Genomic DNA, 22,609 nt, shown 5'->3' with positions numbered 1-22,609 from the left:
CTTTTCAAACGACAGCGTGAATATCTTACCACCATACAGTGTACAGCGCCAGATTTGCACCTGGTGTTCTAAATGGGAACTGACTTTTTTTTTTTTACAGCGTAAATCAGTTCCGCAATAACGCATTTGCATATCTACCAAGTTTTGCTGCCATACGATGGTTACAGCCCACTCTGGACCTCTGTGAGGAGCTGCACTTTAATTATAACAATCTGGTACTTGCATGATTTAGTGTCAACTGGTGTGGTTTCGTTCAGCGTTGGGCCTCGCTTGCGGGCTAAAAAAAAAAAGGCTCTGAGCCTCTGAGCACTATGGGACTTAACACCTGAGGTCATCAGTCCTGTAGAACTTAAAACTACTTAAACCAAACTTAAGGATACACACACATCATTGCCCGAAGCAGGATTCGAACCTGCGGGCTTTCCAACAATGAAATGAATGAAGTACCCTCCGACTCAACGTTGACATAGTAAAAGTTTTGACTGGTTTCGTTGTCTAGGGGCTGGGATACGTAGTTGCCGAATTACAGGCCAAATACTGCTGAGTCTACAGTATACGATAAGAATACACACATGAATCGAATAGTCGAAGGTTTCTATCACTCGGCAATTGCGAATTATGAATGTAACATATAAATTTACAGATGAAAGATTGTAATTAAATAAAATCTTCGGGTACTATCTTAACGACTTTAAATGATGAGTACGATAGTAGAAGTACTTTTGAGAACGCGGTATATTTCTGCAAAACACTTATTGGTGTCGATGGCCCTGCAATTAAATAAAATGTAAGTTTAATGACAGGGAAACAATAGAGTCCTACTTCACGTAATTAGTTATAACATAGCTCGTGAGGTATTCACTTCTGAACGCATACTACGAGTTCACGCACGTCCGCCGCGCCGCCGCGTCCAGCCCTCTCCATCCTATGCGACCGTCGCTCGCGCCCCACTCCCTAGAACTACTCGTGTCCTCTCCGAAAACGCTTCCATCCAGTCTCTCTATTCACGAGCGCTGTGATTGGCTAGGGCGCTCGCGCCATGTCTTCAAGCCAACGCACCCACACAAACATAATGAAACACATGCCAAATACTGGATTGACATTTAAATAAACTGAAATTAAATAAGTATTCCTACGGCTGGACCATACACGCGCTCTATCACACATTATTAGATACATAAACAAATTAAATAAACATATATCAAAGGAATAGAACAACAGTGCGGCTGGTACCGGCGGAGGTTCCAGTCCTCCCTCGGGCATGTGCGTGTGTGTTTGTCCTTAGGATACTTTAGGTTAAGTAATGTGTAAGCTTAGGGACTGATGACATTAGCAGTTAAGTCCAATAAGATTTCACACACATTTGAACATTTGAATAGAACAAAAGGTAGGCCAAAAGCCTAATGTCTCTGTGCTTTCTAAAACACAGTAAATAATTGGCCAATTTCTTCATGAATAGTATATATCGTATATAAACAAAAAAATGGCTCTGAGCACTATGCGACTCAACTTCTGAGGTCATCAGTCACCTAGAACTTAGAACTAATTAAACCTAACTAACCTAAGGACGTCACACACATCTATGCCCGAGGCAGGATTCGAACCTGCGACCGCAGCGGTCGCTCGGTTCCAGACTATAGCGCCCAGAACCGCACGGCCACTCCGGCCGGCGTATATAAACAAAGACGCAGATGAACAAATATATTTATAAGCATGCTGCTACCGTTTTCTCGTGTAACTGTGGAGTACTTATGGCCTGACGCGATCGATAGTAATCGACCACTTTGACCTCCAATAACTCATGTACTATTCAAATTATATGCCTGTAATTCTTACCAATTTAGGTTTACACTAAAAGTTATCTAAAGAGGCGTAGATCGACGAAATAGGATGAACCGTTTAGATTTTGGAAATTCGTTGCTGGGTGTTACTTGTATAATTTATCGTCAGATATTAAACTTTAGACTAATAAAGATATTGGAAATCTGATTACACCATCAGAATCGTCGTACAAACAATGGTAATGTACGTGTTTCTTTTTGAGTTATCGTGATACATCTGGCTACTATTAATTTCTGCACGAACTGTGAAATGTCTGCCATTAAGGTTTCACAAAGGCCGCCATCTTTGGCACTACCAGCGACACAGCGTCACAATGGAATTCCCAGCCATGCGGTTGGACCATGCACTGGGGCTACTCCTCTCGTCCAGCTAACGTTCGGTATCACGTGTTTGCTGCCGGGCCCCGGCTAGCCGAGCGGCCCGTGCGGCTTATGCTTCCTCCAAAGTTAGAATATTTTCAGGGCGCGACGACTCGCCAGTTATACGCTTCTGTCCGTGGTGTTCAGACGGACGCCAACGTGGCCGCAGACGACCAGGCGAAAAGTCACAGGGAGCAGCGACTCCCGAGACTCTTCAACTCCAGGTATCACGGTATGGGGAGACAGGTTGGTTGGTTGGTTGATTCGGGGGAAGGGATCAAACGGCGAGGTCATTGGTCCCATCGGATCAGGCAAGGATCGGGAAGGAAGTCAACGGTGCCCTTTCAAAGGAACCATCCCAGCATTTGCCTGAAGCGATTTTAGGGAAATCACGGAAAACCTAAATCAAGATGGCCGGACGCAGGTTTGAACCATCGGCCTCCAGAATGCGAGTCCAGTGTGCTAACCACTATGCCATGTCGATCAGTTGTGGGGAGGAGGTACTGATTTGGTAACTGCTGAAAGGAGGCTGTATGCCCGCAAATAAGTGGGGAGAAGAAGGACAAACACTGTCGATATACCCCTTGTGATTAGTGTATGATATGTCCGCCCCCCGTACATGAGTGGTCAGCGCCACGGAATGTTAATCCTAAGGGTTCAGGTTCGATTCCCGGCTGGGTCGGAGATTTTCTCCGCTCAGGGACTGGGTGTTGTGTTGTCCTAATTATCATCGTCTCATCCCCAGTGACGCGCAAGTCGCTGAAGTGGCGTCAAATCGAAAGACTTGCACCCGGCGAACGGTCTACCCGACGGCAGGCACTAGTCACACGACATTATTGTGTATGAAATAGTACAAGACAGCATTCTGCAGTTCCCACCACATGCACTTCAAGGACTGCACGGACCCTCGACTGATTTGTCAGCCATATAACTCGGCTGTGGTGCAATAGGAATACTTGGTTTCTTACCAGACTCCACAGAGTGACGCAGCCTGTTTCAGACATGACAAGAAATTCCTCAATATCACGCTCCAATGCTGTTGGCTTCCATGCCCCAACAAATACTTGATTTTATCCGCGCCTGTGGGGATCACGCCTCACACGGACGTTGATCGCGGACATCATTTCCGAATGGAATTGCAGTTTTTTGATTTAATATCAGTTGATGAACATCTTCATGAAGTTTCATAAGTATCGGATTGGTGCTTAATGGCAGTAACTAGCGCCATCTCTGCTTCACACTCCACTTCCCACCCCTCCCTCGAGGTTCCATGAAGGATTCACGTTTCCACTGTTATGAAATGATAATTAAATCAAGACCCTAAGTTGCCGACAGGCATTGATATACATCAACGAGGACAGTTGGAAATGTGTGCCCCGATCGGGACTCGAACCCGGGATCTCCCGATTAAATGGCAGACGCTCTATCCATGTGAGCCACCGAGGACACGGAGGATAGTGCGACTGCAGGGATTTATCCCTTGCACGCTCCCTGTGAGACCCACATTCTCAACTTAATGTCCACACACTACATTCGTAGTGCCCCTGCCCACTACACTCATTACTCGTGGCAGACAATCTTACCGAACCCCGTAAGAGTTCGGGCAATGCGTGTGCATCCAGCACAGAAGCAGGTCATACCATCTTCATACATATATTTCCTTTGTTAGTGCGGACACGAACTGCTAACATCTAAACCCTTTTTTCTGCATATTTACTATGCAGGCAATGAATTTCCTGTTCTCAGCACAGTTTACAATGATGGTTTCCTGTCACACTGACTTCGAGATTAAGTGACTGATATACGTTATTTTATTTTTTACATTTCTTTTCGATACAGTCACACCTGCATATTACAATACCTGTGTTACGATTACACTTATCAATAAAATGTGTCCTTTCGAAAATATAGATGAAAGTTCTTTGCGCCCTCTCTCGACACCGAATGCCAGAGAGAAGTCTCTATAGCGCAATATCAGTAAACCCCAATGTTTGAAACAGGTGAACTCCCACGTGTAACACAGTTTCGAACGTCTGATGTGATGTGTATGTAGAACCAAACAAATGACTACAATTTAAGGAAAATGGAATTACTTCTTCAAGAGAAACAGCTTCACAAATTGCCCTTACGCAAGCAGCTACTCGGATTTCCATTGACTGAAAGAGTTGCTGAATGTCCTCATCAGGGCCATAGTGACAAATTCTGTCCAATTGGTGCGTTGGATCGTAAAAATCCAAGCTGGTTGGAGGGTTCTGGCTATAATGTTCGCAACTGGGGAGAGATGTGGTAATCTTGCTGACCAAGGTAGGGTTTGGCAAGCACGAAGACAACCAGTAGAAATTCTCGCCTGTCCAGAACGACTCCAGACACGTCTTCGGTGGTTATTAGGGCTCAATACTTAACTGGACGCCACTGAAGACACTTCTACTCCAGTCAACGAGGTTCCCGGCCGAAACGTGTCTGGAGAAATCCCGGACAGCAGTGGGATGGCAACCTGATTGTCGCCCTCCCTACTTCCTGACAACCAGGAGTGATGGTCTCTGGTGCCATTTCTTTTCATAACAGGACCAATTTGGGTTTCATCCGCGGACCCTTACAGCAAGGCGATACGTGGACGTTCGACCCCCCGTTTCGTTGCCCTTCACGGCAAGCCATCCTGGGCTAACATTTCAGCAAGATAATTTGCGCTTTTACACGAAGAGAGTCCATGCTGCTTGTTTTCATGCTTGCCGAACCCTGCCTTGGCCAACAAGGTCGCAAAATCTCTCTCCAGCTGAGAACGGTTGGAACATACTACTGGCCATTAAAATTGCACCGCCAAGAAGAAATGCAGATGATAAACGGGTTTTCATTGGACAAATATATTATACTAGAACTGACATGTGATTAAATTTCCACGCAATTTGGGTGCATAGATCCTGAGAAATCAGTACCCAGAACAACCACCTCTGGCCGTAATAACGGTCTTGATACGCATGGGCATTGAGTCAAACAGAGCTTGGATGGCGTGTACAGGTACAGGTGCCCATGCAGCTTCAACGCGATATCACAGTTCATCAAGAGTAGTGACTGGCGTATTGTGACGAGCCAGTTGCTTGGCCACCATTGACCAGACGTTTTCATATGATGAGAGATCTGGAAAATGTGCTGGCCAGGGCAGCAGTCGAACATTTTCTGTATCCAAAAAGGCCCGTACAGGGCCTGCAACATGCGGTCGTGCATTATCCTGCTGAAATTTAGGGTTTCGCAGGGATCGAATGAAGGGTACAGCCACGGGTCGTAACACATCTGAAATATAACGTCCACTGTTCAAAGTGCCGTCAATGCGAACAAGAGGTGACCCACACGTGTAACCAATAGCACCCCATACCATCACGCCTGGTGATACGAATACACGCTTCCAATGTGCGTTCACTGTCGCCAAACGCGGATGCTACCATCATGATGCTGTAAACAGAACCTGGATTGATCCGAAAAAATGTTTTGCCATTCGTGCACCCAGGTTCGTCGTTCAGTACACCATCACAGGCGCTCCTGTCTGTGATGCAGCGTCAAGGATAATCGCAGCCATGGTCTCCGAGCTGATAGTCCATGCTACTGCAAACGTCGTCGAACTGTTCCTGCAGATGGTTGTTGTCTTGCAAACCTCCCCATCTGTTGACTCAGAGATCGAGAAGTGGCTGCACGATCCGTTACAGCCATGCGGGTAAGATACCTGTCAATTCGACTGCTAGTCATACGAGGCAGTTGGGATCCAGCACGGCGTTCCGTATTACTCTCCTGAACCCACAGATACCATATTCTGCTAACAGTCATTGGATTTCGACCAACGCAAGCAGCAATGCCGCGATACGATTAACCACAATCGCGATAGGCTACAATCCGACCTTTATCAAAGTCGGAAACGTGATGGTACGCATTTCTCCTCCTTACACGAGGCATCACAACAACGTTTCACCAGGCAACGCCGGTCAGCTGCTGTTTGTGTATGAGAAATCGGTTGTAAACTTCCCTCGTGTCAGCACGTTATAGGTGTCGCCACCGGCGCCAACCTTGTGTGAATGTTCTGTAAAGCTAATCATTTGCATATCACACCATCCTCTTCCTATCGGTGAAATTTCGCGTCTGTATCACGTCATCGTCGGGGTGTAGCAATTGTAATGGGCACTAGTGTATCTCAGCAAGATAATGTGCGCCTGTACACGAAGAAAGTTCCTCTTGTTTATTTTCTTGCTTGCCGAACTCTGCCTTGGCCAGCCGAATCTCTCTCCAGCTGAGAAAGTTTGGAACGTATGAGCAGGGGCCTCCAACCAGCTCGCGATTTTGACCTCTAACGCACCAGTTGTATAGAATTTGGGACGATATCCATCAGGAAGACATACAAAAGTCTTTTCAATCAATTCCAAGCCGAAAATCTGCTTGCATAAGGGTGAGAGGTAGTCCAACGCGGTACTGCCTTCCACAGTTTGCGAAACTCTTTCTCTTGAATAAATCAACCAAATTTTCTGAAATTGTAATCATTCACTTGTTTATACATGAACAACTCATCTATCGATTACGTTCCCATTCGGATAGTTCGTAAGCGGTATGTCTATTTTTACCTTTTTTATTTTTTCTTAGAACGTAGTTGTTAAGCTTGTTGGAGGTCGATACTGGATGTATGTACCTCGTAATAACATTCGATAGGTCCCGAACTTTCCGACAACATTTGACCAACGTGGCCTCAAAAGTGAAGACCCGTAATAATATCATTCAGAAGCTTGCTGGTACCTCCTGGGGTTGCGGCGCTCAATCCCTAAGATCAACTGATTAGGCACCGTCATACTCTGTCGCTGAATACTGTTGTCAAACTTGGATGAACAGTGGTCACTGTAGCTAGATAGATGCGCAACGCAACCAGACAATGCGATTTATAACAGGCTGCATACGTAGCAGTCAAACTGCATGGCTACCAGTCTTAAGTAACATCCAACTTCCAGCTCTACAAAGATCGAATGCTCTCCTGAAGGCCTGGAGAAACATTCAGAAGAGCCCCCCCCCCCTCCCCCCCCCTCCCCCCAGCTACCCGTACACAGCGATATATTAATAGCAGAACATCAGCGTCTGAAGTCAAGAAAACCATCTTGGCGAACGGCACAACATCTTGAAGCATCCGACTTTAAGAGAAGTCTACATCTGCATCTAAATCCATACTCCGAAAGCCACCTGACGGTGTGTGGCGGAGGGTACCGTGAGTACCTCTATCCGTTCTTCCTTCTATTCCAGTCTCGTATTGTTCATGGAAAGAAGGATTGTCGGTATGCCTCTGTGTGGGCTCTAATCTTTCTGATTTTATCCTCATGGTCTCTTGGCGAGATATACGCAGGAGGGAGCAATATACTGCTTGACTCCTCGGTGAAGGTATGCTCTCGAAACTTCAACAAAAGCCCGTACCGAGCTACTGAACGTCTTTCCTGCAGAGTCTTCCATTGTAGTTTATCTATTATCTCCGAAACGCTTTCGCGATTACTAAATGATCCTGTAACGAAGCGCGCTGCTCTCCGTTGGATCTTCTCTCTCTCTCCCATCAACCCTATCTGGTACGGATCCCACACTGCTGAGCAGTACTCAAGCAGTGGGCGAACAAGCGTACTGAACCTACTTCCTTTGTTTTCGGATTGCATTTCCTTAGGATTCTTCTAATGAATCTCAGTCTGGCATCTGCTTTACCGACGATCAACTTTATATGATCATTCCATTTTAAATCAATCCTAATGCATACTCCCAGATAATTTATGGAATTAACTGCTTCCAGTAGCTGACCTGCTATATTGTAGCTAATTGATAAGGGATCTTTCTTTCTATGTATTCGCAGCACATTACACTTGTCAACATTGAGATTCAGTTGCCATTCCTTGCACCATACGTCAATTCGCTGCAGATCCTCCTGCATTTCAGTACAATTTTCCATTGTTACAACCTCTCGATATACCACAGCATCATCCGCAAAAAGCCTCAGTGAACTTGCGATGTCATCCACAAGCTCATTTATGTATATTGTGAATAGCAACGATCCTACGAGACTCCCCTGCGGCACACGTGAAATCACTCTTACTTAGGAAGACTTCCCTCCATTGAGTATGACATGCTGCGTTCTCCCGTCGGTGTTCAATGCCATCTGGTTGAAAAGCCTTCCATGCGTGTTTCAGGTTTCACACTCCCGAGGCGCAAGTGGAGAACCACCTGCCGCATCCGAACAGGACAAGGGAACTGCGGATATCTAAAGCACAAAAGCACAAGTGGGGCTGGGCAACATCTCGAGATTGTGACTGTGGAGCTGCCCTGCAAACAGTAAATCACATTGTTAGTGAATGCCCGAAACGAGCTTTTGGGGGATCAATAAATGACATCCGCCATGCGTAACCTGAGGGGCTCAACTGGATTAACAGATTGAAATCGAAGAACTTGTGTAATGTGTAGATAATTTAGCATAATACTTTGAACATTTGAATCTGTACATGTATTTTGCTTGTCATTTCTTACACTGTATATGTATTTAATCCAAGCTCTGTATCATCATACCATAAATAAATAGAACTGGATGTATGAAGTCCGTGTACTGCGGAGCCCTCAGTTACATTGCCTCAAGAAAAGCACACGGTTTTTAACTGCAAAACTTGTCTCGTTGTGTTAAAGTTTTAACGGAAGTGTATAGTTTTTAATTAGAAGATTACAACAGCATTTTAAATTTATAAATTACGCCAATAATTACGCGAGTACTGAAAATCAAATTTTTGCTGTCCCTGAAAAACGCTGGCTAGGCAACCTGCAATTGGTGCTCAGCTTCGGATTTCGAGTTGGCCACTACATGTAACTCTGGAGTTCTACAAACGGGAATATATTATCTTCACCGAAAATATATGATAAGGGGCCACACAGAAATGACCAGTTCAATTCAGTCTCGAATCAGTGTATCAAGCTTGTATTATAAGATAAGCGTTCTGTCACGACACGAGTCGAATGAAGTGTAGGAAAAAAAGGGTTCCGTAATTAGAGAGTCACGAACGGAATGCGTTTTTGTGTCTGCCATGCTCAGTCCGCCAGTTCTGATGCAGAGCCTAAATTGTCGGAGCGTGATTGAGTGCCAACTAATTGCTACTTCCGCTCCCGTGCTGCATGCCACTGCAATTTTTCCCGACCAGCTGCGGAGACTAGCTGACGTTCGAACACATAGTCAGTCACACTCTCTCTCTCTCTCTCTCTCTCTCTCTCTCTCTCTCTCTCTCTCTCTCTCTCTCTCATGACGAATGTGCGGTTGGACGGCGAGTGTTCTGAAATTAGCGTCATCAACGCTGCGGCGTTCCTTTCTCTCGTTCGTTTCGCCCATTAACTGGCAAAAACTGCTGTAAACAGTTTGCTGATGATACACCCCCGCCCTTCGAAATATCGATTAAACCACTTCTCCTAACGACTCGACAGCTGCCCGAACTGGAAAGGGTAGAAGAGATGAAATCTACGGGCTGATTCCGTGATGAACGAACTTCCAGGTATGGTGGAGAAAGCCCGCCCGGTTAGCCGTGCGGTCTAACGCACTGCTTACCGAGCAAAAAGGCGTGCCGGTCCCCGGCACGAATCCACCCGGCGGATTAGTGTCGAGGTCCGGTGTGCCGGCAAGACTGTGGATATCTAAGTCTGCAGACTTTCGTGGCCGTTGTCACTGAAGTTAAAATCTTCTGGGTTATTAGGCCGCGTCATGTTTCTTCTAAAACGTACGAAGTTTCGACCCCTCTGCTGGGGTCTTCCTCAGGGTCTTTTGGTGTTCACTAGTGCTAGAACAGTAGTAGCAGTAGTGAACACCAAAAGATCCTGAGGAAAATCCCAGCAGGGGGGTCGAAACGTCGAACATTTTAGAAGAAACATGTCGCGGCCTAATAACCCAGAAGATTTTAACTTCAAGACTGTGGATGGTTGTTAAGGTTGTTTTCGCTCTGCCTCGGCGAATGCGGGCTGGTTCCCCTTATTCCGCGTCAGTTACACTATATCGGCGATTGCTGCGCAAGCATTGTCTCCACGTACGCGTACACTATAATTACTCTACCTAGCAAACATTCGAGTTACACTCGTCTGGAATGAGACGTTCCCGTGGGGGTCCGAACCGCACAATAACCCTGGATTCGGTGTGGGGCGGCGGTGGGGTGGGTGGACTGCTGTGGCCTGTTGTGGAGTTGTGAACTACTGAGGGCTACGGCGGGGACGAAGCCTCTCCGTCGTTTCTAGGTCCCCAGTTCAGTACATATATACATACATTATGGGGAAGAGTTAATGAATCAATCTGAAGTAAGGAACTGCGGTCTGGAAACGACAGAGTCGAAAATTACAAGTGGAAATCGTTCTGGTAACTCTGACGGTGAAGACGTTCTACTGCAAACGCTTTACTTTCCGTATTTTGAGAAGTGACAGTGTGGACGAAACAGAAACAAAAATTGTCATCTTTGTCACTGTGGAAGACATCTCTTCTACCGAACAAGCGCTCACAGCTCTTAAAGCCCACATGTCCACTGACAATTTTTTTTCTTGTTTCAGTCCTTACTGCCTCGTACCAAAAAATCGAAAGCAGAGAGGTACTAGTAGAAGAGATCCACTGTCAGAAGTATCAGAACGATTTCTTTTATGTAACTTTCGACTCGGTCGTTTCTGGACCAGGGTCACTTACCCCAAACTGATACATTTACCCTTCTCCACCATCGCTGAAAGTTTTTAATGTCAGCACGGAATCAGCCTGTGTATCTATACTCCGCAAGCCACCTAACAGTGTGTGGCGGAGGGTACTTCATGTGCTACTGACACGCTCACTTCCCTGTGTTGGTAATTCTCAGTAAGAACACAACAGTCCTGATTTTGTAGTTAACTGTAGTAAAAATCTTCTGGGTTATTCCGCCTCATATTTATACTAATATGATCAGCGTTTCGACCCCTCTGCTGGGATCTTCCTCAGGATCCTCTGGTGTCCACTACTGGTAGATTTTACGTTTATACACGAGAGTCACTCCAAAAGAAATGCATACTATTTTTATAAAAAATCCATCTTTTATTCTACACGTTTGAAAGTTTTACAGTGTGTAGATACATCCTATAGGAACAACATTTTCATTTCTCCGCATAATTTCCATCCCTCTCAACTGCTTTACGCCATCTTGGAAACAGCGCCTGTATACCCACACGATAAAATTCTGGACCAACCTGTTGGAGCCACTGTTTGGCAGCGTGCACAATGGAGTCATCATCTTCAAACCTTGTTCCACGAAGAGAGTCTTTCAATTTCCCAAAGAGATGATAGTCACACGGAGCCAGGTCAGGACAGTAAGGTGGGGGTTTCAGTGTTGTCCAGCCGAGTTTTGTGATCTCTTCCATGGTTTTTTGACTCACATGTGGCCGTGCATTGTCGTGCAGCCGCTAAACATCCTGCTTTTGCCGATGTGGTCGAACACGACTCAGTCGCGCTTGAAGTTTCTTCAGTGTCGTCACATATGCATCAGAATTTATGGTGGTTCCACTTGGCACTATGTCCACAAGCAAGAGTCCTTCGGAATCGTAAAACATCGTAGCCATAACTTTTCCAGCAGAAAGTGTGGTTTTGAATCGTTTTTTCTTGGGTGAATTTGCATGATGCCACTCCATCGATTGCCTCTTCGTCTCTGGTGAAAAATGATGGAGCCATGTTTCATCAACTGTCACAATTCTTCGAAGAAATTCTTCTTCACCATTCTCGTACTGTTCCAAAAGTTTACTGCATACCGGTTTTATTGTTTCTTTGTGAACCACTGTCAACATCCTGGGAACCCACCTGGCAGAAACCTTTTTTAACGCCGACAATTTCAGTATTCTGCAAACACTTCCTTCCCCTATTCCAGCGTAGCGTGACGATTCGTTCACTGTGATGCGTCTGTCAGCAGTCACCAGTTCGTTAACTCTCTGCACATTGTCTGGAGTGTGTGCAGTACGAGGCCTGCAGCTGCGAGGACAATCCTCAATATTGCCGTGCCCGCTTTCATCACGTAACCCGCTTGCCCACCAACTAACTGTACTGCGATCGACAGCAGCATCTCCATACACCTTTTTCAACCTCTTGTGGATGTTTCCCACTGTCTCGTTTTCACAACACAGGAATTCTATGACGAACGTCAAGTGTAGCAGCCATCTTGAAGACATGCTGTGGCGAAGCCTCTCACGGGATCAGGTTGAACTAAGTTTGAAAACAAGCGGGAAGGATGTATCTACACACTGTAAAGCTTTCACACATGCAGAATGAAAACTGTTCAAATGGTTCTGTGCACTATGGGACCTAACATCTGAGGTCATCAGTCCTCTAGAACTTAGAACTACTTAAACCTAACTAACCTAAGGACATCACGCACATCCATGCCCGAGGCAGGATTCGAACCTGCGACCGTAGCGGTCACGCGGTTCCAGACTGAAGCACCTAGAACCACACGGACACACCGGCCGGCCAATGAAAACTGTATTTTTACAAAAATATTGTGCATTTTCTTGTAGTGGCCCTCGTACTTTTCATGATGTATATGTGTTAGGAAGCAATATGATGGTTCACTAATGTACGAACGTAAACTCTCACAACAGTAAGCCACATCGTGATGCACAACATCTGTTTTGTAACGTCTGCCAGGAGCTCGCGAGGCGATGTGCTGCTCTTCTTCCGGTCTACTCTACTTCCTCTATCAATCCTACTCGCAGACTGATGAACTACACTCAGTAATCGGTCGAACGAAGGACTCTTAAACTACTTCGTCGTTGGATTATACTTCTCATGGCTCATCCAAAGAATTAGTTTCACTTGGTCGTTCCGATTTCAATCGCTCCGTGCGTATACTCGTAGATATTTAACTGATTTGACTGTTCCCAGTGGTTTTCCGTCAGTCGTGTACTGAAATAGTGGCTTATCTTTTCCCCTATTTAAAGTGTCATTTCTTTACGTTGATGGCCGGCTGCCGATACATGCACGGAGCGTCCATCCTCTGCGGGTCTTTCTTCATCTTGCTACAAGTTTCTAGCATTGCGACGTCTGCTCTCAGTAATAAGCAAATAGGAGTCCTCTCATCTAAAATCATCAGAATGCGTGGAGAGTTTAAGCCAAATTATTTCATTCCTAGACATTTGAAGAGGAACACATACTGTAATAACAAGTGTAATGGACAGTCGGATAAATCTTGGAGTTAAATAAAATTTTATGAACGCTAGCGATAATTAAATACACTCTGTCCAAAATTAAAGCAACAAATGTAAGTTTCGCAAGGTTGTGATTTAATTTTGCCACAAAACAGATGATAGAAAAGTAGAAACAATGTAAGGAATATGGAACGTAATCAACTGCAACATACATAATGATGAGGTCCCATACTCAGGAGCGTAGGGGACGATGCGGGAGACCTACGCCGCCTTACTAGGCAAGGTCCTAGTGGAGGTGGTTTGCCATTGCCTTCCTCCGACCTTAATGGGGATGAATGATGATGATGAAGACGACACAACAACAACCAGCCATCTCGAGGCAGGAAAAATCTCTGACTCCGCCGGGAACCGAACCCGGGACCCCGTGCGAGGAAAGCGAGAAGGCTACGGCAAGACCACGAGCTGCGGACGCAACATACATAACGATAGACAAAAATGTTTTTCATTTTTTTCCAACTTAATGGACTTGCGCACACGTTCTGACAATGAGCTCAGTATGGAGTGTGATCAGCTCTGGAACCAACAGAGGTCTGACATCTACGGGACATGCTGTGAATGGTGTCGTCAGTCTCGTGTTGAGGCAGTAACGCCCATTCTTCCTGCAGAGACGCTCACAAGTCTTGGAGAGTGGTTGGTGGATGCTGACGTGGTGCGACCCGTCTTCCTAGTGCATCCCAGACGTGCCCTGTGGGATTCAAATCGGGAGAGCGAGCAGGCCACGTGCACAATAAAGGCCACTTTGCTGAACCCTTCTGTAGCCGGCCGCGGTGGCCGAGCGGTTCTAGGCGCTTCAGTCTGACGCCGTGCTGCTGCCGCAGTCGCAGGTTCAAATCCTGCCTCGGGCATGGATGTGTGTGATGTCCTTAGGTTAGTTAGGTTTAAGTCGTTCTACGAGGTGCATTCAAGTTCTAAGGCCTCCGATTTCTTTTCTAATTAACTACTCACCCGAAATCGATGAAACTGGCGTTACTTCTCGACGTAATCGCCCTGCAGACGTACACATTTTTCACAACGCTGACGCCATGAATCCATGGCAGCGGCGAAGGCTTCTTTAGGAGTCTGTTTTGAACCACTGGAAAATCCCTGAGGCAATAGCAGCACGGCTGGTGAATGTGCGGCCACGGAGAGTGTCTTTCGTTGTTGGAGAAATCCAAAAGTCACTAGGAGCCAGGTCAGGTGAGTAGGAAGCATGAGGAATCACTTTAAAGTTGTTATCACGAAGAAACTGTTGCGTAACGTTAGCTCGATGTGCGGGTGCGTTGTCTTGGTGAAACAGCACACGCGCAGCCCTTCCCGGACGTTTTTGTTGCAGTGCACGAAGGAATTTGTTCTTCAAAACATTTTTGCATCTGTTACCGTAGTGCCCTTTGGAACGCAATGGGTAAGGATTACGCCCTCGCTGTCCCAGAACATGGACACCATCATTTTTTCAGCACTGGTGGTTACCCGAAATTTTTTTGGTGGCGGTGAATCGTTGTGCTTCCATTGAGCTGACCGGCGCTTTGTTTCTGGATTGAAAAATGGCATCCACGTCTCATCCATTGTCACAACCGACGAAAATAAAGTCCCATTCATGCTGTCGTTGCGTGTCAACATTGCTTGGCAACGTGCCACACGGGCAGCCGTGTGGTCGTCCATCAGCATTCGTGGCACCCACCTGGATGACACTTGCCGCATTTTCAGGTCGTCATGCAGGATTGTGTGCACAGAACCCACAGAAATGCCAACTCTGGAGGCGATCTGTTCAACAGTCATTCGGCGATCCCCCAAAACAATTCTCTCCACTTTCTCGATCGTGTCGTCAGACCAGCTTGTGCGAGCCGGAGGTTGTTTCGGTTTATTGTCACACGATGTTCTGCCTTCATTAAACTGTCGCACCCACGAACGCACTTTCGACACATCCGTAACTCCATCACCACATGTCTCCTTGAACTGTCGATGAATTTTAATTGGTTTCACACCACGCAAATTCAGAAAACGAAAGATTGCACGCTGTTCAAGTAAGGAAAACGTCGCCATTTTAAGTATTTAAAACAGTTCTCATTCTCGCCGCTGGCGGTAAAATTCCATCTGCCGTACGGTGTTGCCATCTCTGGGACGTATTGACAATGAACGCGGCCTCATTGTAAAACAATGCGCATGCTTCTATCTCTTTCCAGTCCGGAGAAAAAAAAATCGGAGGCCTTAGAACTTGAATGCCCTCGTAAGTTCTAGGGAACTGATAACCTCAGATGTTAAAAGTCCCATAGTGCTCAGAGACATTTGAACCTTTCCGTACACCATCTGCCTCGATACAACACGTCCAGTGGATACTACGAGAACAAATGCCAGTTGCAGTGCGGTACAAAGGCGGTACAGTCGTGCCCTTACAGTCAAATAACGATCCACTCTTTCTGCTTTCTCACGTGATGAGTCCTGATCTGGTCTTCAGAACACAGTTTATAAACTGTCGCCTCATCCTAGAAACAACAGAACGATTCAGATCAAGCCATCTGACTATCCTGTTTTCATTCTTGCTACGGCCCTCCACAACGTAGAGTGTGTAGGCGTCTTCCTGGTGCCGTACCGCACCGTCTGTGACTGTGTACACAGCAATTGTAGACCTGGGACTACCCCGCTTGTTAGGTGCCCTGAGGTCATTGCCGGCGTGATTGTCCATTGATCGTAATGCCATACTCCATGCTGAACACCATCGTAACGACATCCGTTTACAGTTTGTATGATTATATCGTGAAATAGACACAGGACGGGGAAATAATAATTTGTTGCTATAATTTTGGACACCAGTGTAATGTTAATGTATATATGCGCCTCTCCGTGAGAGACAGCCAGAAATTACAACCGTCCGTGCGGGCGGATAGGTGCCTCCAAAACAGCGTCCCGAGGGAAGTGAATAAATGCTCCACGAAAAGCTATTAAAACGCTACTGACTGATCCCAGAGATATCCGTATTATAGCGGCGGCCGACGGGGAACGGAAACCTCCGTTTTACTGCACGGGCGTCAATTTCGGCCTGTTGTATTCTGTGTTGCATAAAATTCGAACTGTTTTTGCTGGCAAGGCATTGAGTAGAAAGAGTTCAGATGTTAGTGTCGGTATATTTGACAACATATACGATTCTGATAGCTGTGAAATCTGTGAGACTGCACAGGTGAGACGATGAAATGTTTCATGATTTACATGCAGATTTATTATCGGATGAACCAAATGAGCCGGCCGGAACGGCCGAGTGGTTCTAGGCGCTACAGTCTGGAACCGCGCGACCGGTACCGCCGCAGGTTCGAATCCTGCCTCGGGCATGGATGTGTGTGATGTCCTAGGTTAGTTAGGTTTAAGTACTTCTAAGTTCTAGGGCACTGATGACCTTAGAAGTTAAGTCCCATAGTCCTCAGAGCCATTTGAACCATTTTGAACCAAATGATGTACAGAATGACGATAGTGATAATACTGGTGATAGTGGCAGTGAGTTTGGACCCTCTATCAACTAAACCAGTGTTTGTGAGAGACAGCTGTGATAGTTGTAGTGATGAGGGAGAAGTTTGTTTACGTGGAATGGATATAAGCAATGGGTAGACTAAAGCCAGGCCATACATTGCTTCCTGATGATTCACTTAGTACTTCAGAGGTTGTAGCTCGCTTGTTTGGTGAAGAATTACTTGATATTTTCGTAACCCAACCTAACCCATACCGCAGTCAGTTTTGCATAATATAAAGTTTCACCCGAGTCACTAAAGTGGTCTGACATTTCGGTTGTTCAAAGGAAACCATTTTTAGTTTTCATACTTGTGATGGGACGAATTAGGAAGGACAGTTGTCGGAAGTACTGGAGCACAGACCCTTTGACTGAAACGGATGTCGACAGAGAGCTGATGAGTCGCAATCAATGGGAACAGATGTGGAACGCGTGCAACTTTTCCGGCAGTTCACTACAGGATGAGACAGCAGACAAGTCCTACAACGTCCGAACGGATCACCAGAATTTTGTGGATCGTTTTCGGACCATACATAACCCCACACAGGAAATACCACTTGATGAGGCCGCGATAGCTTGGAGAGGCTGCCTAAGGTTTAGGATCTGTAATCCTGGAAAACTGTTTAAGTACTGCCTACTTCTGCGAATGGTGTGTACAGCCAGGACAGGTTACATATCAAACGTAGAAATATATAGTGCGGAAAGGAAAAGACTGGACTACACCATTTTTTCTGTATTGGCACCTCATTTAGACATCTGGCATCATGTCTGTCAGGACAACTACTGTAACAGTGTGACAACTGCAGATAACCTACGTGCACGGACGACTAGGGTCTGTGTGACAATAAGGGCCTATAGGGAACTTCCATCAGTTTCTAACTGCTGTAAACAGTCTCGAGAGGGGGAAAGCGTTTACTGTCGGAAGGAGGATGTGGTTTTACAAGGTTGGAAGGTCAAGCGTATGGTGTGAATGGTTCGCACTGTCCATCCAGCTATGATGAATTTAGAAAGCATGAGAGGTGTTGTGTAGAAGCCTGATTATATCGTCCAATACAATAAATACACGAAGAGAGTGGACGGAGCAGACCAGTATTTGGCGCACTACTCAATCCCGAGAGACTGTTAAATGCAGCAAGGAGGTAGTGAAAGAGGATGAAGTACAAGTTATTGCCCGCATCTCGTGGTCGTGCGGTAGCGTTCTCGCTTCCCACGCCAGGGTTCCCGGGTTCGATTCCCGGCGGGGTCAGGGATTTTCTCTGCCTCGTGATGGCTGGGTGTTGTGTGCTGTCCTTAGGTTAGTTAGGTTTAATTAGTTCTAAGTTCTAGGCGACTGATGACCTCAGCAGTTGCGTCGCATAGTGCTCAGAGCCATTTGAGCCAGTACAAGTTATTCCTGTTGGAGACAGTTAGAATGTGGGTATCAACTCAGCAGCCAGAAGTGAATGATGAAGGGGATGGAGGAGGAGAAGACGAAGACCCCAGGGGAACTTCCACATCTTGAGCACCTAAACAAGAGCATCCTCAAACACCGTCTAGGGATATGAGGAAACAGAAACTGGAGGCAGTGGTTGGATCATAGGGCCAGAAACACCCTTCGAAGCCCTGCAAAATTTCTAGCGCACCCAAGTTGAGGAACGAAACGCGATACATCTGCTCGTTCTGAAAGATACCTCTTCACAGGGGTGTGTGTTTGGAGAAGCACCACGCACTGAAGAACTGCTGGAACATGAGGTGTGTAAGAATTCTAATATTTAACTTAATATCATCAATAGAATAGAAATCACACCCAAAAATCATTCGGTCCACAAAGGGACAAGTAAGACATCAGGCTGGTGGATTATGATGTTTATATGTACGTCAAGTTTATAATTACGTAGCAATTGTAGTGTATGAAGTTGGCAAGTTCCTGCTTGCTTTCAAAATTTTTGTTTAATAATGCAGAGAAACGTTTTATTTTCGAAAATTAAAAATTTAAAACATAAAATGCAAAGTTGATGAAATGTAAATTGGTTTATGGGTAGATGCAAAAATGCAACAGCTAGTAGAAAAAACTCCGAAAGGAGATGAGAAGATGTGAAAGACCGGTATGCTGTGTGGGCTGTATGCAGATCAGGCGGCACACAATCCCTGGCCACTGCGTAAGTTGGAAGAAAACTATTAGGTCTTTAATGCGTTAATAAAATAGTGTCTCTTTTCGACAGTTTGTCTTACTTTTAAAACTTTTTATTTTTATTTCTTTGTTCTAGTTGTGATTTAAAAATGAAGTAACCACTGAATTAAACTAGTTTTTCTCATTTTTTCAAAAAAGTTATATTAATTGTATTTACCTTCAAAAAAACAAGGTGGTCCATAAAATAAATCTGATTCTTAAACTGTTCCGTCAGAACAAAAGTTTGCGGGAACCCCTACTCTTAAAGAGCAGGTAGCAGCATAGCTACTGCTTGCAGCGTCTCTTAAGCCAGACGAATTATTCAGCGAACCAGACAAAATGTGTCTCACACAGATCTTTCTTCCCGCACCCCGCTCTTTTTCGTTAACATTTATAAGGAAAAAGAGACAGATATACAGAAAGCAATTTATCTGGATGAATTATTCCTCAGCCGGCCGAAGTGGCCGTGCGGTTAAAGGCGCTGCAGTCTGGAACCGTAAGACCGCTACGGTCGCAGGTTCGAATCCTGCCTCGGGCATGGATGTTTGTGATGTCCTTAGGTTAGTTAGGTTTAACTAGTTCTAAGTTCTAGGGGACTAATGACCTCAGCAGTTGAGTCCCATAGTGCTCAGAGCCATTTGAACCATTTGAACCAATTATTCATGATTTGGTTTAGAAGCTCTTGAAACAGCCACGTCTGCAAACAAACTTACTGAATTTCAGTCCGCCTTTATGAAATCCACTGTTTTATATACGTATACAAACCCAAACATGTTTCAGCAACTTTTTGCCCTTGTCTGTGGGTGTTTTTATTCAGTTCTTCATTTTTTGTACCTTCTTGTGTTATGTAAGACTCTTTACACATAACTGTATATTGACTGCTTGTCTCATGTGGTTGCGAAATGTCATGGCTTTTTGTTGGAACGCACATACAAGGACAATACATGCTTTTTGCTGAAATTCAGTCACATGTTACACTTTTGAGCTTTGCACAACACAGTTCTTATGGTGCTGCTGTGTTTTCAGAGTTGTTGTGCAATAATTACAGCATTAATGAAAATCCTTAAAAAAGAATCACGCAGCAGAAGCCTTAAAGTAATTTTCCTTATTCGACAGACCTCTTTCTTCAAATTCTGACCCTAAATACACTGTTTGGCCAATATTTGAACTTACATTGTTTCAGCAAACAATGAGAATTTGTTTTAACCTATGGTAATGTTACATGTGAACAGCGTCTCTATGAAAACAACTTAAGAGGTGAAACTTCCTGGCAGATGAAAACTGTGTGCCCGACCGAGACTCGAACTCGGGACCTTTGCCGTTCGCGGGCAAGTGCTCTACTATCTGAGCTACCGAAGCACGACTCACGCCCGGTACTCACAGCTTTACTTCTGCCAGTACCTCGTCTCCTACCTTCCAAACTTTAAGAGGTGACAGTCTTATCTGATTAAGAAAAAGGAAACAGCTGAGCCATAGTCTTGAGTGATAGAGTGAGTGATTACGTCGTTAATGGAAAGATGGTGTAGTGAGACAAGGTGGGCACTTGGCGGGCGGTTCCGTACGCAGCACGCGAGACGAGGCTGGGAAATGTGGTGTTCAACAGGTGGCGGCCCTGGGGAGCTGTTGGCAGCCGGCCGATGCATAAGTGATGGCCAGTGCCTCCTCCAGCGCGTTTATGCCAGCAGTGGGGGAAACGCGGACGTGGACTGGCTAATTTCCCGCTGCAGAGTCAGCTGAGAAGAGGGAACGTGGTGTCGTCACGGTAGGCGACGTATAGGGAGCTGGAGGATGATTAAAAGCCCAGCTGGAGATGTAAGAATGCAGAGTGAAGCGGCGGTAACATTGAATAAGAAGTTTTCGGCTTTAAAATTGGACGAGCTCTCGGCCAAGCACTCCATGGTCGTTGTCGAGGGGCGTGGTTGCCAGTGAGCTGCTGGTACACCCCTTATACACACTAGCTGCCGGCTGTGACGTCATATACGGGCATAAGTTGACTCGGCGTTTGGAGCACCCGATTCATGATTCGTGGTGAGCTGCAGACCACCGTCTCTAGTTATGGTGTTACCGGTGGTTTTTATTTCAATGGAAGTAGTATCTGTTCCGGAATGAACAGATACCATTGATGACCGTGCAGCTTCTCTAGAATGAAATGATAATTAAATCGACACCGTAGCTGCAAACAGACGTTGATATACATCATTGGCGACATGTTGAAAATGTGTGCCACGACCGTGACTTGAACCCGGGATCTCCTGCTTACACGACAGACGGTCTATCCGTCTGAGCCACCGAGGGCTACCCGGCCAATGACATTCTAGTGCGAACGCACACACTGTGCCCCAACTCGTACGGGACTTGGTAGATTAATCTGTCACGAGTAATGAGTGTGATGGGCAAACATCTATTAGGAGCTCTACGAATGTAGTGGTGTGGACATGATGGAAATGTGGGTCTCACGGGGAGCGTGCAAGGATAAGTCCCAGCTGGTGCACTATCCTCTGCGCCCTCGGTGACTCAGATGGATAGAGCGTCTGCCATGAAAGCAGGAGATCCCGGGTTCGAGTCCCGGTCGGGGCACACATTTTCAATATGTCCCCAATGATGTATATCAACGCCTGTTTGCAGCTATGGAGTCGATTTCATTGTCATTTATTTCAATGGCTTCTTTTATTACACAATATCAGAAGCCGTTTTTACTAGTCACGACGGATGTTTCGTCAGATATTATCCCTGTAGGGGAAGAGTCTTGACCGCAACGTCTTCCAACAGAGGGGGCTTGAGAAGTTCGGACGTCTTTTTATTATCCTCGATGTTGGGTCACGTGAGAGTTTCCGTTATGTACCTTTGTCTAGTGGCGCTTAGATATTCGTATTACAGTCCGTGTCTTCCATAATTACGGTTGCATTCCGCTTGTCAGCAGGATGGACCACAACGATTTCATCATTCTGTACTGCTCGCAGGCCATTTTTCTCAGTACTGGTCATATTGGGTGCTGGTAACTCCGCCTTCGTGAGAATATGGCCTGTTTCACGCCGTATTTCATCAGCTGTTTCGTCTGGGAGCTTGCGGAGTGCCTGTTCGACAGCACTGCTTATATCACAGGCATGGACGTCCCGCGGCGAAGATGTGAAACAAAGTCCTCCTCACATCACAAGTATGGATTTACCGCGGCGAAGGTGTGAAACAAAGTCCTTTCTTCAGTGCCGATATTGCTCCCGTGTCTATATCTTTCATCCTCAGCTTGATGACGGTGCCTTCTTTATGATCTGTGGTCCACACGGCGCTGTTGCTGCGATAGGTGGCTGAACTGTCCTTTCTGCTTCTCTGCAATCTACTTCTCTGATGTCCGCTCATTCCGTGTCCGAAACTGTGTCTTCGATAGTTGCAGACGCAAGGCCGTAAGAGCACAACCATTCGATTCCATCTGTGGCTTGGTGTCGTGTATCATTGCTCGTGTTAGTGTGAAGCTGGCACTACGAAATATCCTCCTGGAGGCGGCGGTGTTAATACAGGTTGACAATTATTGAACTCTCTCTCTCTCTCTCTCTCTCTCTCTCTCTCTCT

At 45.9% G+C, this 22,609-nt stretch overlaps 1 non-coding gene across 1 annotated transcript; it reads left to right on the top strand.

The window, feature by feature from the left end:
* Positions 1-21,547: 21,547 nt before the first annotated feature.
* Trnas-uga lies at positions 21,548-21,622 on the top strand. The gene has a single exon. It is a non-coding gene; the product is annotated as a tRNA-Ser (tRNA).
* Positions 21,623-22,609: the final 987 nt, after the last annotated feature.

The sequence above is a fragment of the Schistocerca americana genome, chromosome 10 (assembly GCF_021461395.2).
Source record: "Schistocerca americana isolate TAMUIC-IGC-003095 chromosome 10, iqSchAmer2.1, whole genome shotgun sequence".
Classification (NCBI taxonomy): Eukaryota; Metazoa; Arthropoda; class Insecta; order Orthoptera; family Acrididae; genus Schistocerca; species Schistocerca americana.
The sequence above is the reverse complement of the archived record's forward strand: the minus strand, read 5'-3'. Positions and strand labels throughout refer to the sequence as shown.